The sequence below is a fragment of the Otolemur garnettii genome, unplaced genomic scaffold (assembly GCF_000181295.1).
Source record: "Otolemur garnettii isolate 467f Iridium unplaced genomic scaffold, OtoGar3 scaffold00249, whole genome shotgun sequence".
NCBI classification, from domain to species: Eukaryota; Metazoa; Chordata; class Mammalia; order Primates; family Galagidae; genus Otolemur; species Otolemur garnettii.
In genome coordinates this window covers 1,381,303-1,394,792 of record NW_003852644.1, presented here as the reverse complement: position 1 = coordinate 1,394,792, position 13,490 = coordinate 1,381,303, and the positions used below count along the sequence as shown (strand labels likewise).

The following is a 13,490-nucleotide window of genomic DNA, read 5'->3' as shown; positions in this document are numbered from 1 at the left end:
CACTTCCCAGCTTCCATTAAGCACTCAAGGTAGTCATGCTTCAGGTCCCCCTGCTGGCTGAAGGGTGGCAGAGTGTGGCAGCCTGGCCGAGGAGACATATATCTCCCTGTGACTCAGGCAGGTGAAAACCCCTAGCACATCTGCTCATTGGAAGAAACTGGGCCACAGCCCTGCAGGGTTACCAGTGACTGGGTGTGACAGAGGTGCAAGGTGGGGAAGGAGGCATCAACCTCCTTGGACTAACTCATTTTCTAGGTGGGCCCTTCTGACTCCACAGAGCACTGGAACAAGCCACACTCAAGCCATCAGACCTCTGCTATCTCGTTGCTGGAAACTTTTTGAACTCTCCCATTTTAGACTTAGTGCTGACTGGGACAATTGATTTAGAACTCTTGACCTGGGCCAATCACCCAAGGACCATCCAAGCTGAGACTTCAACCCAGAGTTAATGATTCACTAGGACTGGACAGAGATCAGCTGAATATAAGACAGAGCCACCTAGCCCCACCACACCAAGCAGGTCCCCAGTGTCTCAGGCTGTAGTAAGGTCCTTTACAAAGCTGTAGGGGAAAAGCTGCAGCCACCAGTCCCAGCTCTTGGGCAAAGGGCTGGTTAATCACTACTCCAGGAGCCCCCAATCCAATTTCACCTTACCTGTTCATCTAGCCAAAAGGTGAAAAATAATCATGGGGCAGAATCAGAGTAAAAACTCTGGCAATATGAATAATCAGAGTAGATCAACTCCCCCAAGGAAAAACAAGGCAGACACACCAGATCCCATTTATAAACAAATGGCTGAGATGTCAGAAATTGAGTTTAGAATTTGGATGGCAAATAAGATTAACAGAATGGAAGTAAAGTTGGAATTAGAAATTCTAGGAACAATTCAAAAGTTTTCTCAAGAATTCAATGAATTGAAAGACAAAATCACCAAATATTTTGACACATTGAGAAAAGAATTTACAGCCCTCCAAGATATGAGAAATACAGTAAAATCCTTCAGTAACAGAATGGAGCAGGCAGGAGAAAGGATTTCTGACACTGAAGACAAAGCTTTTAAACACTCCCAAATGCTCAAAGAAGAAGAGAAGTGAAGAGCAAAAATGGATCATTCTCTCAGAGAGCTGTGGGATAATTCCAAAAAACTAATATTCACCTTATAGGAATTCCTAAAGGTGACAAGGTTGCTTCAAAAGGCCCAGATGCTCTACTCCAAGAGATAATTGAGAACATCTCAAACATGGCAAGAGATTCTGAAATTCAGATAGCAGACAGTTTCAGAACCCCAGCATGACTCAACCCAAATAAGGCATCTCCCAGACACATTATAATTAACTTCACCAAAGTTAATACAAAGGAGAAAAATTCTGCAAGCAGCCAGACATAAGAAAACCATAACCTACAAGGGGAAGAATATTAGAATGACTGCAGATCTCTCTGCTGAAACTTTTCAAGCTAGAAGAGGATGGTCATCGACCTTTAACCTCCTAAAACAAAATAACTTTCAACCCAAGATCCTGTATCCAGCTAAATTGAGTTTCATTTATGATGGAGAAATTAAATACTTTAATGACATTCGCATGTTGAAGAAATTTGCCATAACTAAACCAGCTCTCCAGGATATTCTCAGATCCATCCTCCACAATGACCAGTACAATGCTCTACCACTAAAGTAAACTCACTCAGAAACTTTTGATCAAATTCCAACTTCCAGAGTGGTGAAAGGATTAAAAACATCCACTGGACTTTTGAAAAACTTGACACCCAAAATACTACCAGGCTTATCAATACTCTCAATTAATGTGAATGGCTTAAATTGTCCACTTAAGAATCACAGGTTGTTGCTGCCAGTTGGAGTGGGTCAACCTATGGGCCATGTTTACCAGCCACAGGCGCAGGAAACCTTTCCAGCAAGAACTGATGTTGTGTGTTCTTTGGAGCCTCTGATCAGAGACGCAAGGGAAAGAACTGCAGACGGAATGATAAAGGGAGGCCGAGACTCGCTCTGGTCGGCAGCCCGGCTAAACTTTACTGATTATCTTATATACTTTCAAACATTCAGTAAGAATTTAACACATATACAAAGAAGTGAAGTAACATTAGGAAGCTACCATTTAAGATTACAATTTAGTGTGAAGGCTGAGGAACACATATACAATTGATTTTGTTTAGAGTAAAAACATAAGGGAGACTGGCTGTCTGTCCTTGCTAGCCCAAATCAAAACTAGGGATTATGATGTTAATGAAGGAAGAAGGCAGAGAATAGAACCCAATGCTCGAAGACCAGTTTGTTCACCCCCAGCTGCGACCCCGGCTGATTCTCCACAATTTCTTTTAGAGAGACCTTTCTGCATATTTCTGCATATCTATAGGCAGGTACAGAAGCTCGATGGTCAAAGAAATGCTTCTCAGAATCAATCTCCTGGGGGAGCACATTGAAGCGAACTGCCATGTCTGAGCAAGGGGTGATTATCTCCTACAAAGAACTTTGACGTTAGAGGCTTAGGTGGCTGACTGCTTCTGAACAAAGTGGAGAAAGGGAAAGAGCAATGGCTGAAGGATACATAATCAGAGCGCGCAGGAAGTGGCCTGAAAATGAAGTGTGTGATCTACCATGCCTTTTCTCAGAAAGAGGCAAAAGACTCGGGTGTCCAGCAGGTGTGAGCCCAGAGGGCCAAGGCCTTCATGAAGGCCTTCCTGAAGTGCAGCATGCCCCACATGAGCCAGCAAGCCTGTAAGGACCAGTTGGAGCGCTAGGCAGTCATTCTGGAGTACTTCACTTGCCCCAAGCAAAGGGAGAGGAGAAAGAAATCCAAAAGCCTTTCTGTCTGGCAGAGGAGGGAGCTGAAACTCTTTGATATCAAACCAGAGCAGCAGAGATACAGCTTGTTTCTCCCTCTGCATGAGCTCTGGAAACAGTACATCAGGGACCTGTGCAATGGCCTTAAACCTGACACGCAGCCACAGATGATTCAAGCCAAGCTGTTAAAAGCAGATCTTCACGGTGCTGTGATTTCAGTCACAAAATCCAAATGCCCTTCTTACACGGGTGTAAGGAATTACAGGAATCCTTCTGCAGGAAACAAAGTACATCTTCAAAATTATCACCAAAGAAGACCGCCTAAAAGTTGTCCCCAAGCTAAACTGTGTGTTTGCTGTGGAAATCGATGATTTTATTTCCTACATTTATGGGAGCAAATTCCAGCTTCATTCAAGTGAGTGGTCTGCAAAGAAGTGCAAAGCAAAGGGAACAATTGACCTGTGAATTCTTTGCTCTCTCATTCATGACACCTGAAAACTGGCAACTCTCAGTGGGGGGATAACTGAGACAACTCTGGTCAGAGGCCACCTCCAGCCCATGAAAATCAGAGCTAAGCACGTTGTGTGACATGGGAGGACACATAGTGTGCTGAGCTCAGAAGTCAGGGGACAGAGGGGTGTATATTTCTGAGTGATCTCAATTTTACATTACTCTCCTGAAGAGACAGGACTAACAGAGCACACAGGACAGCACTGGTGCTAGTGCAGCAGGATGGTCAGGGGTCTCTCTGTCAGACTCCTCTGAATGTTCTGTGATGCATCAATTATAACTGTAATACAGCACATGTGCAGGCATAGACAGGCTTCCAGTAAGGACTACTCCTGCAACTCAGCCACATTGAGAGGGAAGGGGATCCCCAACACTGCACCTGATGGCAGGTATTCAACAAAAAGAAAAGTAAAGGGCGGCTCCTGTGGCTCAAAGGAGTAGGGCACCAGCCCCATATGCCAGAGGTGGTAGGTTTAAACCCAGCCCCGGCCAAAAACTGCAAAAAAAAAAAAAAAAAAAAAGTAAAGTAAAAAGCACAGTCCAGGCACAACTTTGGGTCAAACTCCTTGACCTAACCAGGGTTGACTTTATTGTTTGAAGAAAGCTGGAGGGGATTAAATGATGAAGTTGCTCAGTGAAAAAAAAAAAAAAAGAAGAAGCACAGGTTGGCTGATGGTATACAAAAGCCAGATATCTGCTACATACAAGAATCTCATCTTACCTTAAAAGATAAATATAGACTCAGGGTGAAGCGATGGGTCATCTATAATTCAGGCAAATGGAAATCAGAAAAAAAGCAGGTATTGCAATTTTATTTGCAGATACAATAGGTTTTAAACCAACATAAGTAAGGAAAGATAAGGATGGCCACTTCATATTTGTTAAGGGTAACACTCAACATCATGATATTTCAATAATTAACATTTATGCACCCAACCAGAATGTGCCTCAATTTATAAGAGCGACTCTAACAGACATGAGCAACTTGATTTCCTCCAGCACCATAATAGTCAGAGATTTCTTTTTGCAGTTTGGCTGGGTCCAGGTTTGAACCTGCCACCCTCAGTATATGGGGCCAGTGCCCTAGCCACTAAGTCATAGGCACCACTCAAAATAGTTAGAGATTTTAACACCCTTTAGGCAGTGTTGGATAGAACCTCCAATAATAAACTAAGCAAACAAATTTTAGATTTAAACTTAACCATTCAACAATTGGATCTAACAGACATCTACAGAACATTTCATCCTAACAAAACTGAATACACATTCTTCTCATCAGCCCACAGAACATACTCCATAATTGATCACATCTTAGGTCACAAGTCTAACCTCAGAAAATTTAAAAGAATAGAAATTATTCCTTGTATCTTCTCAGACCACCATGGAATAAAAGTTGAACTCAGTAACAACAGGAATCTGCATACTCATACAAAAACATGGAAACTAAATAACCTTATGCTGAATGGTAGCTGGGTCACAGACAAGATTAAGGAGTAAATCACCAAATTTTTGGAACAAAATGATAACGAAGACACAAACTATCAGAACCTCTGGGATACTGCAAAGGCAGTCCTAAGAGGGAAATTTATAGCGTTGCAAGCCTTCCTCAAGAGAATGGAAAGACAAGAAGTTAACAAATTAATGGGATATCTCAAGCAACTAGAAAAGGAAGAACATTCCAATCCCAAACCCAGCAGAAGAAAAGAAATAACCAAAATTAGAGCAGACTTAAATGAAATTGAAAACAAAAGGATTATATGACAGATCAATAAATCAAAAAGTTGGTTTTTTGAAAAGGTCAATAAAGTAGCCAAAATAACCTTTGGCTAACCTAATCAGAAACAAAAGAGCAAAATCTCTAATTTCACAATCAGAAATGACGAAGACAAAATAACAACAGACTCCTTGGAAATTCAAGGAATCCTTAATGAATATTACAAGAAACTCTATTTTCAGAAATATGAAAATCTGAAGAAAATTGACCAATACTTAGAAGCTTGCCACCTTCCTAGACTTAGCCAGAATGAAGTGGAAATGTTGAACAGACCTATATCAAGTTCTGAAATAGCATCAACTATAAAAAATCTCCCCAAAAAGAAAAGCACAGGACCAGATGGCTTCATATCAGAATTCTACCAAACCTTCAAAGAGGAACTAGTACCCATACTACTCAAAGTTTTCCAAAATATAGAAGAACACGGAATACTACCCAACACATTCTATGAAGCAAACATCACCTTGATCCCCAAACCAGGAAAAGACTCAACAATAAAAGAAAATTTTAGGCCAAGACCTCTAATGAATATTGATGCAAAATACTCAATAAGATCCTAGCAAACAGCATCCAACAACACATCAAACTACACACCACGACCAAGTGGATTTTATCCCAGGGTCTCAAGCCTGGTTCAATATATGTAAATCTATAAATATAATTCATCACATAAAAAAAAAAAACAAAGACCATATGATTCTCTCAATTGATGCAGAAAAAGCTTTTGATAATATCCAGCATCCTTTCATGATGAACACTTAAGAAAATAAGCACAGAAGGGACATTTCTTAAACTAATAAAGGCCATCTACAGCAAACCCACAGCCAATATTGTATTGAATGGAGTTAAATTGAAAACATTTCCACTCAGACCAGGAATCCGGCAAGGTTGCCCATTGTCTCCACTGCTTTTTAACATTGTAATGGAAGTCTTAGCCATTGCAATCAGGCAACAAAAGGCGATCAAGGGTATACATATGGGGTCAGAGGATATCAAACTTTCACTCTTCAAAGATGATATGATTGTATATCTCAAAAACACCAGGGATTCTACTACAAAACTCTTAGAAGTGATCAAGGAATACAGCAGCATCTCAGGTTACAAAATCACTCAGTACTCACAAATCTGTAGTCTTTATATATACCAACAATAGTCAAGCTGAAAAAACAGTCAAGGACTCTATTCCATTCACAGCAGTGCCAAAGAAGACAAAATATTTGGGAGTTTACCTAACAAAGGACGTGAAAGATCTCTAAAAGAAAACTATGAAACTCTAAGAAAGGAAATAGCTGAAGATGTTAACAAATGGAAAAACATACCATGCTCATGGCTGGGAAGAATCAACATTGTTAAAATGTCCATTTTACCCAAAGCAATATACAATTTTAATGCAATCCCGATTAAAGCACCACTGTCATACTTTAAAGACTTCAAAAAAATAATACTTCATTTTTTATGGAATCAGAAAAAAACTCAAATAGCCAAGACATTGCTCAGAAATAAAAACAAAGCAGGAGGAATCACGCTACCAGACCTGAGACTATACTATAAATCGATAGTGATCAAAACAGCATTGTACTGTCAGAAAAACAGAGAGGTAGATGTATGGAACAGAATAGAGAACCAAGAGATGAACCCAGACACTTACCGTCATTTGATCTTCAATAAGCCAATCAAAAACATTCAGTGGGAAAAAGAGTCCCTATTTAACAAATGGTGCTGGGTGAACTGGCTGGCGACCTGTAGAAGACTGAAACTGGATCTACACCTTTTACCATTAACAAAGATAGACTCTCACTGGATTAAAGATTTAAACTTAAGATATGAAACTGTAAAAATACTAGAAGAAAGTGCAAGGAGAACACTTGAATAAATCAGCCTGGGAGAATACTATACGAGGAGGATCCCCTGGGCAATTGAAGAAACACCAAAAATACATTACTGAGATCTGATCAAACTAAAAAGCTTCTGCATGCCAAATAAAAGTACATAAAGCAAGCAGACAGCCCTCAGAATGAGAGAAGATATTTTCAGGTTATGTCTCTAACAAAGGTTTAGTAACCAGAATCCACAAAAAACTCAAATGTATTGGCAAAAAAAAGAACAAGTGATCCCATCTCAGTGTGGGCAAGGGACTTGAAGAAAAACTTCTTTGAAAAAGACAGGCACAAAGACTACAGACACATGAAAAACATGCTCATCATCCTTAATCATCAGAGAAATGCAAATCAAAACCACTTTGAGATATCATCTAACTCCAGTAAGATTAGCCCACATCACAAAATCCCAAAACCATAGATGTTGGTGTGGATGTGGAGAAAAGGAAACACTTCTGCACTGCTGGTGGGAATGCAAACTAATACGTTCCTTTTGGAAAGATGTTTGGGCTCAGCGCCTGTGGCTCAAGTGGCTAAGGCGCCAGCCACATACACCTAAGGTAGCAGGTTCGAATCCAGTCCAGGCTGCCAAAACAACAATGACGGCTGCAACCAAAAAATAACTGGGCATTGTGGCAGGTGCCTGTGGTCCCAGCTACTTGGGAGGCTGAGGCAGAAGACTCGCTTGAGCCCAGGAGTTGGAGGTTGCTGTGAGCTGTGATGCCACAGCCCTCTACCCAGGGGGATAGCTTGAGGCTCTGTCTCAAAAAAAAAAAAAGAAAGATGTTTGGAGATTACTTAGGGATCTAAAAATAGACCTGCCATTTTATCCTTCAATCCCTCTACTAGGTATATATCCAGAAGACCAAAAATCACTTTATAACAAAGATATTTGCACCAGGATGTTTATTGCAGCACAGTTCATAGTTGCTAAGTCATGGAAGAAGCTCAAGTGCCCATCGACCCATGAATGGATTAATAAATTATGGTATATGTATACCATGGAATATTATGCAGTCTTTAAAAAGATGGAGACTTTACCTCTTTTATGTTTAAATGGATGGAGCTGGAACATATTCTTCTTAGCAAAGTATCTCAAGAATGGAGAAAAAAAAGTATCCAGTGTACTCATCCCTACTATGAAACCAATTTATAAGCACCCACACTTCCATATGAATGCTATAACTCAACTACAGCCCAAGATGAAGGGGAAAGAGGAGGAGGGGGAGAATGGGTGGAGGGAGAGTAATTGGTGGGACCACACCTATGGTGCATTTTACAAGGGTACATGTTAAGTCTACTAAGTGTAGAATATAAATGTCTTAACACAATAAGAAAATGCGGTAAAGGCTATGTTAACCAGTTTCATGAAAATATTTCAAATTGTATATAAAACCAGCACATTGTACCCCATAATTGCATTAATGTATGCAGCTATGATTTAATAAAAATAAAAAATAAAATATTAGTCAAAGGAGACAAAATTTTACTTGAAGAAGAGGAATAAATTAAGGAGATCTGTTGTACATCTTGGTTACTATAGCTAATAACAATATATTTTATATTGAAAATTGCTGAGAGTAGATTTTCAAATGTTCTCACAAAAAATGTGAGCTAATAAATATGTTAAGTTTCTGGATTTGCTCATTCCACAATATATTTCAAAATGCCATGTTGCTTACTATAAATATATAGCATTTTTATTCATCAACTAAAATGAATTTTTTTAAATACCCTCATAATTGTACAGTTACAATTTAATAAAAAAATAAAGAGACATGGTTGTTTTTCTTTTGTGTGTGTGTGTGTGTGTGTTGTTGTTGCAGTTTGGTCAGGGCTGGGTTCGAACTCACCACCCTTGGTATATGGGGCCGACACCCCACTCACTGAACCCAGTGGGTCAGAAGTGGTGTTTGTTTCTGAGACAGAGTCTCACTCTGTTGATCAGGGTAGAGTGTTGTGGTATCATCATAGCTCACAGCAACCTCAAACTCCTGGACTCAAGCAATCTTCCTGCCTCAGCCTCCTGAGTAGCTGGGACTACAGGTGCCTGCCACCACTCCCAGCTAGTTTTCATGTTTTTAGTAGAGAAAGAGTCTTGCTCTTATTCAGGCTGGTCTCGAACTCCTGAGCTCAAGCAATCCACCTGCCTTGGCCTCCCAGAGTGCTGGAACTACAGGCCTGAGCCACCCACCCAGCTGGGAAGTAGAATTTGTCTATTTCTCCTTGTAGTCCTGCCATTTTTTGGCCGGGGGGGGGGGAGTAGGAGGATCACATATTTTTACATGATGCTACTAGATACAGATTAATTTGGAATTTTTATTTCTTCCTAGTTAATGAAAACTTTTACAATTATGAAATAAACTTCGTTGTCTCTAGTAATACTTTTGGCCTGAAAATACATTTCATCTGGCATTAATTGATCTGATCTACACCAGTTCTTTGAGTATTTGCATACTATATCTTTTTCCTTACTTTTACTTTCACCTTCCTTCTACCATTGTATTTTAGATGTCTCTTAACAGCAGCATATAGTTGTATTTTGTGTTTTATTCAATTTCACAATTTTTGTCTTCTTTTAATTTATGGTAGTTACTGACATATTTTGGTTTAAATATGTGGTCTTATTTTGTCCTTTCTATGGTCCCATCTATTCTTTGTTTATTTCTTGCTCCTTTCTTGCCTTTTTGGTATTGAATATTTTTTCTCATACCGTAGAAATCAGTACATGCATAACCTCTTTTTTTTTTTTGCAGTTTTTGGCCCGGGCTGGGTTTGAACCCGCCACCTCTGGCATATGGGGCTGGCGCCCCACTCATTTGAGCCACAGGTGCCACCCCATGCATAACCTCTTAACCTCTCAATGCCTAAAGGTAATATTTTACCCTATTCCTAAACAATGAAAAGAATTTAGAATTATTTCATTTATCCTCTCACAATTTAAATGCTATTGTTATTGTGCATTTTAATCCATTCTCTTTCATCTGTTGTTTTTTAATCCTACAAAATTTTTTTATTGTTTTACAAAATTAAGTTTTTTTGTTTTGTTTTTGTTTTTAGACAGAGCCTCAAGCTATCCCCCTGTGTAGAGTGCCATGGCATCACGCTCACAGCAACCTCGAACTCCTGGGCTCAAGCGAGTCTCCTGCCTCAGCCTCCCAAGTAGCTGGGACTACAGGCACCGGCCACAACTCCCGGCCATTTTTTGGTTGCAGTCATCATTGTTGTTAGGCGGGCCCGGGCTGGGGATTCGAACTTGCCACCTCAGGTGTATGTGACTGGCACCTTAGCCACTTGAGCCACAGGCGCCGAGCCCAAAATTAAGTTTTGATTTGATTTGGCCACACATATACCAACTTCTTTGCTCATCATTCATTGTACCTCAAACCTTCATTTTTGAGTCCAGGCCAAGTGGCTCATACCTGTAATCCTAGCACTTTGGGAAGCCAAGGCAGGAGGTTTGCTTGAGGCCAGGAGTTTGAGACTAGCCTCAGGAAAATCAAGACCCCATCTCTACAAAAAAAAAAAAATAGAAAAATTAACCAGGTAAGGTCCCAGCTACTCTGCTAGAGGCTGAAGCAGGACAATCACTTGAACCCAGGAGCTTGTTTTTCTTTTTAAAGGTAGTCAGGTGAAGCCGTGGGAATAGAGAAGGAACAAGGGAATCTGTAACTGGTTGTGATAAATTTGTTGTAAACAAACTGCACTTGGACCAGCCTGAACCCAGAAGTTTAAGGCTGCAATGAGCTATGATGGTACCACTGCACTCTAGTCCAGTTGACAGAACTAGATCCTGTCTAAAAAACAAAAAATTCACTTTTGGGATCATCCTATAAAATCACTTGAGCCCAGGAGTTTGAGGTTGCTGTGAGCTATGATGATACCACAACACTCTACCCTGATCATCCTATAAAAGTAGTGAGGGTCTACTTGTGACAAACTCTGTTTTGGTTGTTCTAAAAATGTCCTTATTGGGTCATTCTTCCTTTCTTTGAATTCTTTGCCATTCTCTCACTTCTTCTGTCTCCCCCCATCTTCTACTCTCTCACTTCCTGCTCTCTGCTCTCTTCTCTCTCTCATTTCTTCCCCCCACTCTCTTCCCTCTCGCTAATAAAAGAAACATATTTTATATCCTAAAAAATTAAATAAAGATTAAAAACTCCTTATTTCACTGTAGTAATTGAAATCACTTAGTATAGGATTTTAGTATATTAAAGATAAGATGTTACTCTTATACTCCATTATTAGTGCTGAAAAGTGAGCTGTTAGTCTGTCATTCCTTTGATGACAGGTAATATTGGTTTATTTTCTCCGGCTCCCTTTTCTTTTCTTTTCTTTTTTTTTTTTTTTTTTTGGAGACAGAGCCTCAAGCTGTTGCCCTGAGTAGAGAGCAGTGGCATCACAGCTCACAGCAACCTCCAACTCCTGGGCTTAAGCAATTCTCTTGCCTCAGCCTCCCAAGTAGCTGGGACTACAGGTGCCCGCCACAACGCCCAGCTATTTTTTGGTTGTAGTTGTCATTGTTGTTTGGCAGGCCTGGGCTGGATTTGAACCTCCCAGATCTGGTGTATGTGGCTGCCACCTTAGTCACTTGAGCCACAGTTGCCAAGCCATCTTTTTTTTTTTTTTAAGACAGAGTCTCACACTGATGCCCAAGGCAAGCTAGAGTGTGATGGCATCAGCCTATCTCACAGCAACCTCTAACTCCTTGGCTCCAGCAATCTTCTTCTTCGGTTTTCCTATTTTTAGTAGAAATGGACTCTCACTCTTGCTCAGGTTGGTCTCGAACTTCTAAGCTCAGGCGATCCTCTACCTCAGCCTCCCAGAGTGCTAGGATTACTGGCAGCAGGAGCCACCACGCGGGCCTCTTTGTGTTTAATTTTCAATATTTCTGTTTATGCTACATTCTAAATAATTTTTCAGTCATATCATCCAGTTACTAATTATTGCTCCAGTTGTGTCTATTCCACTGATAAAACCAACTACTGACATTTTTTTTTCTTTTTTTTAGAGACAGAGTCTCACTTTATTGCCCTTGGTAGAGTGCTCTGGCATCACAGCTCACAGCAACCTCCAACTCCTGGGCTTAGGCGATTCTCTTGCCTCAGCCTCCCGAGTAGCTGGGACTACAGGCCCCTGCCATAGCGCCCAGCTATTTTGTTGTTACTGTTGCAATTCAGCCAGGACCAGGCTTGAACCTGCCACCCTTGGTATATGGAGCCTGCGCCCGACTCAGTGAGTCACAGGCACCACCCTTTATTTTAATGTTTTACAAGTCATCAATTACTGCTGCATCACAAATCACACTATAAGTTAGTTGGTTAAAACAACAACTATTAATTTAGCATGTTTCTATGGATCTACAATTTGGGCCAGCCGATCTCATTAGTAATCAGGGAGATTTCTCTTTTTTCCTCTCATCTACAGTGTGACTACAAATCAGGGTGGCTTATTAGTTTTTTTAACTACACTTAGGCCCATTTTGTGCTCTACTTTTCCAATCTTTTTCTGGCCCTCCATCTGTACTGCTGCTTTTTGATCTCTTCCACTAATCTTTTTTTTAATCCGGAGTGTACTTAAACAGTTCCATTTGCCCTCTTCACCCAGCAGTGCTGCTGCCTCACCAGGACGCCACACCAGGCTCTTTGTTTCCCCTTCTCAGATCTGTGGAGCTTCCTTGTTGAAAAAGCCAAACAAGGCCGGAGGGGGGGGTGGCCTTCACCTCCCACCATGCCTCCACAACCCAACAGTGCCTTTCAAGGACCGAAGAGCAGCTTGTGCAGCCCCCACAGGTACAGTCCACAGCCTGGCAACAGCGTGAAAGGACCAAGTTTTTTTGAGATAGAGAACCCCCCTGCCCTAGCTTGTTTGTGGAAGTGGTGCCGGGTACTTTTGGAGAACTTATATACAACCAAGGACTGATTTTAAACTTTTTTTTTTTATTTTACTTCATCTTAAGCAGCAGATTTTTCCCCCTCCCTGCAGAGCCCATCTCAAATCCTTCCATTGCCACCATACCAGTGGGTCCATGAGAACCTAAATGCCTTCCTCTACTGTTTCTCCTTTATTTTTTATTTCTTGAATCAGTAGTAGTGTTTTTGCATACATTGCACCTATATTCAAAATGTAAACTCTGTCAATCTATGAACGCGGCCATGAAGGAAACCAGTTGGCCAAAAAGGGACATCAAATGGAGTAAAAGGACCCACAGTGGGGAAACCGAGGTGGTAAATAATACTGCCAACACAATGTGTTTCTTACTAGAAATGATAGTGTAAAGGCTGTGTCTTTATTTTTTTGCAAAGAAAAATTATTACAATGTATTTTGTGAGTCAGGTTTATAACACTACAAGTCTTGATTAAGAAGGAAAGAAAAAACACCAATACCCAGATTGGTTTTTTTAATATCATAGGCTTAGGATTTCATTTAAACCACTCATCTCATGTTAGCTGAATGAGGCACTAATTAAGCAGAATTACAAGTTGAATAGGCGGTGTTAATGTTTACTACTGGTTTATGACCTTAATA

The 13,490-nt window shown here is 40.5% G+C and overlaps 1 pseudogene; it reads left to right on the top strand.

The window, feature by feature from the left end:
* Positions 1-2,595: 2,595 nt before the first annotated feature.
* LOC100959195 lies at positions 2,596-3,265 on the top strand (annotated as a pseudogene).
* The last annotated feature ends 10,225 nt before the right edge of the window (positions 3,266-13,490 follow it).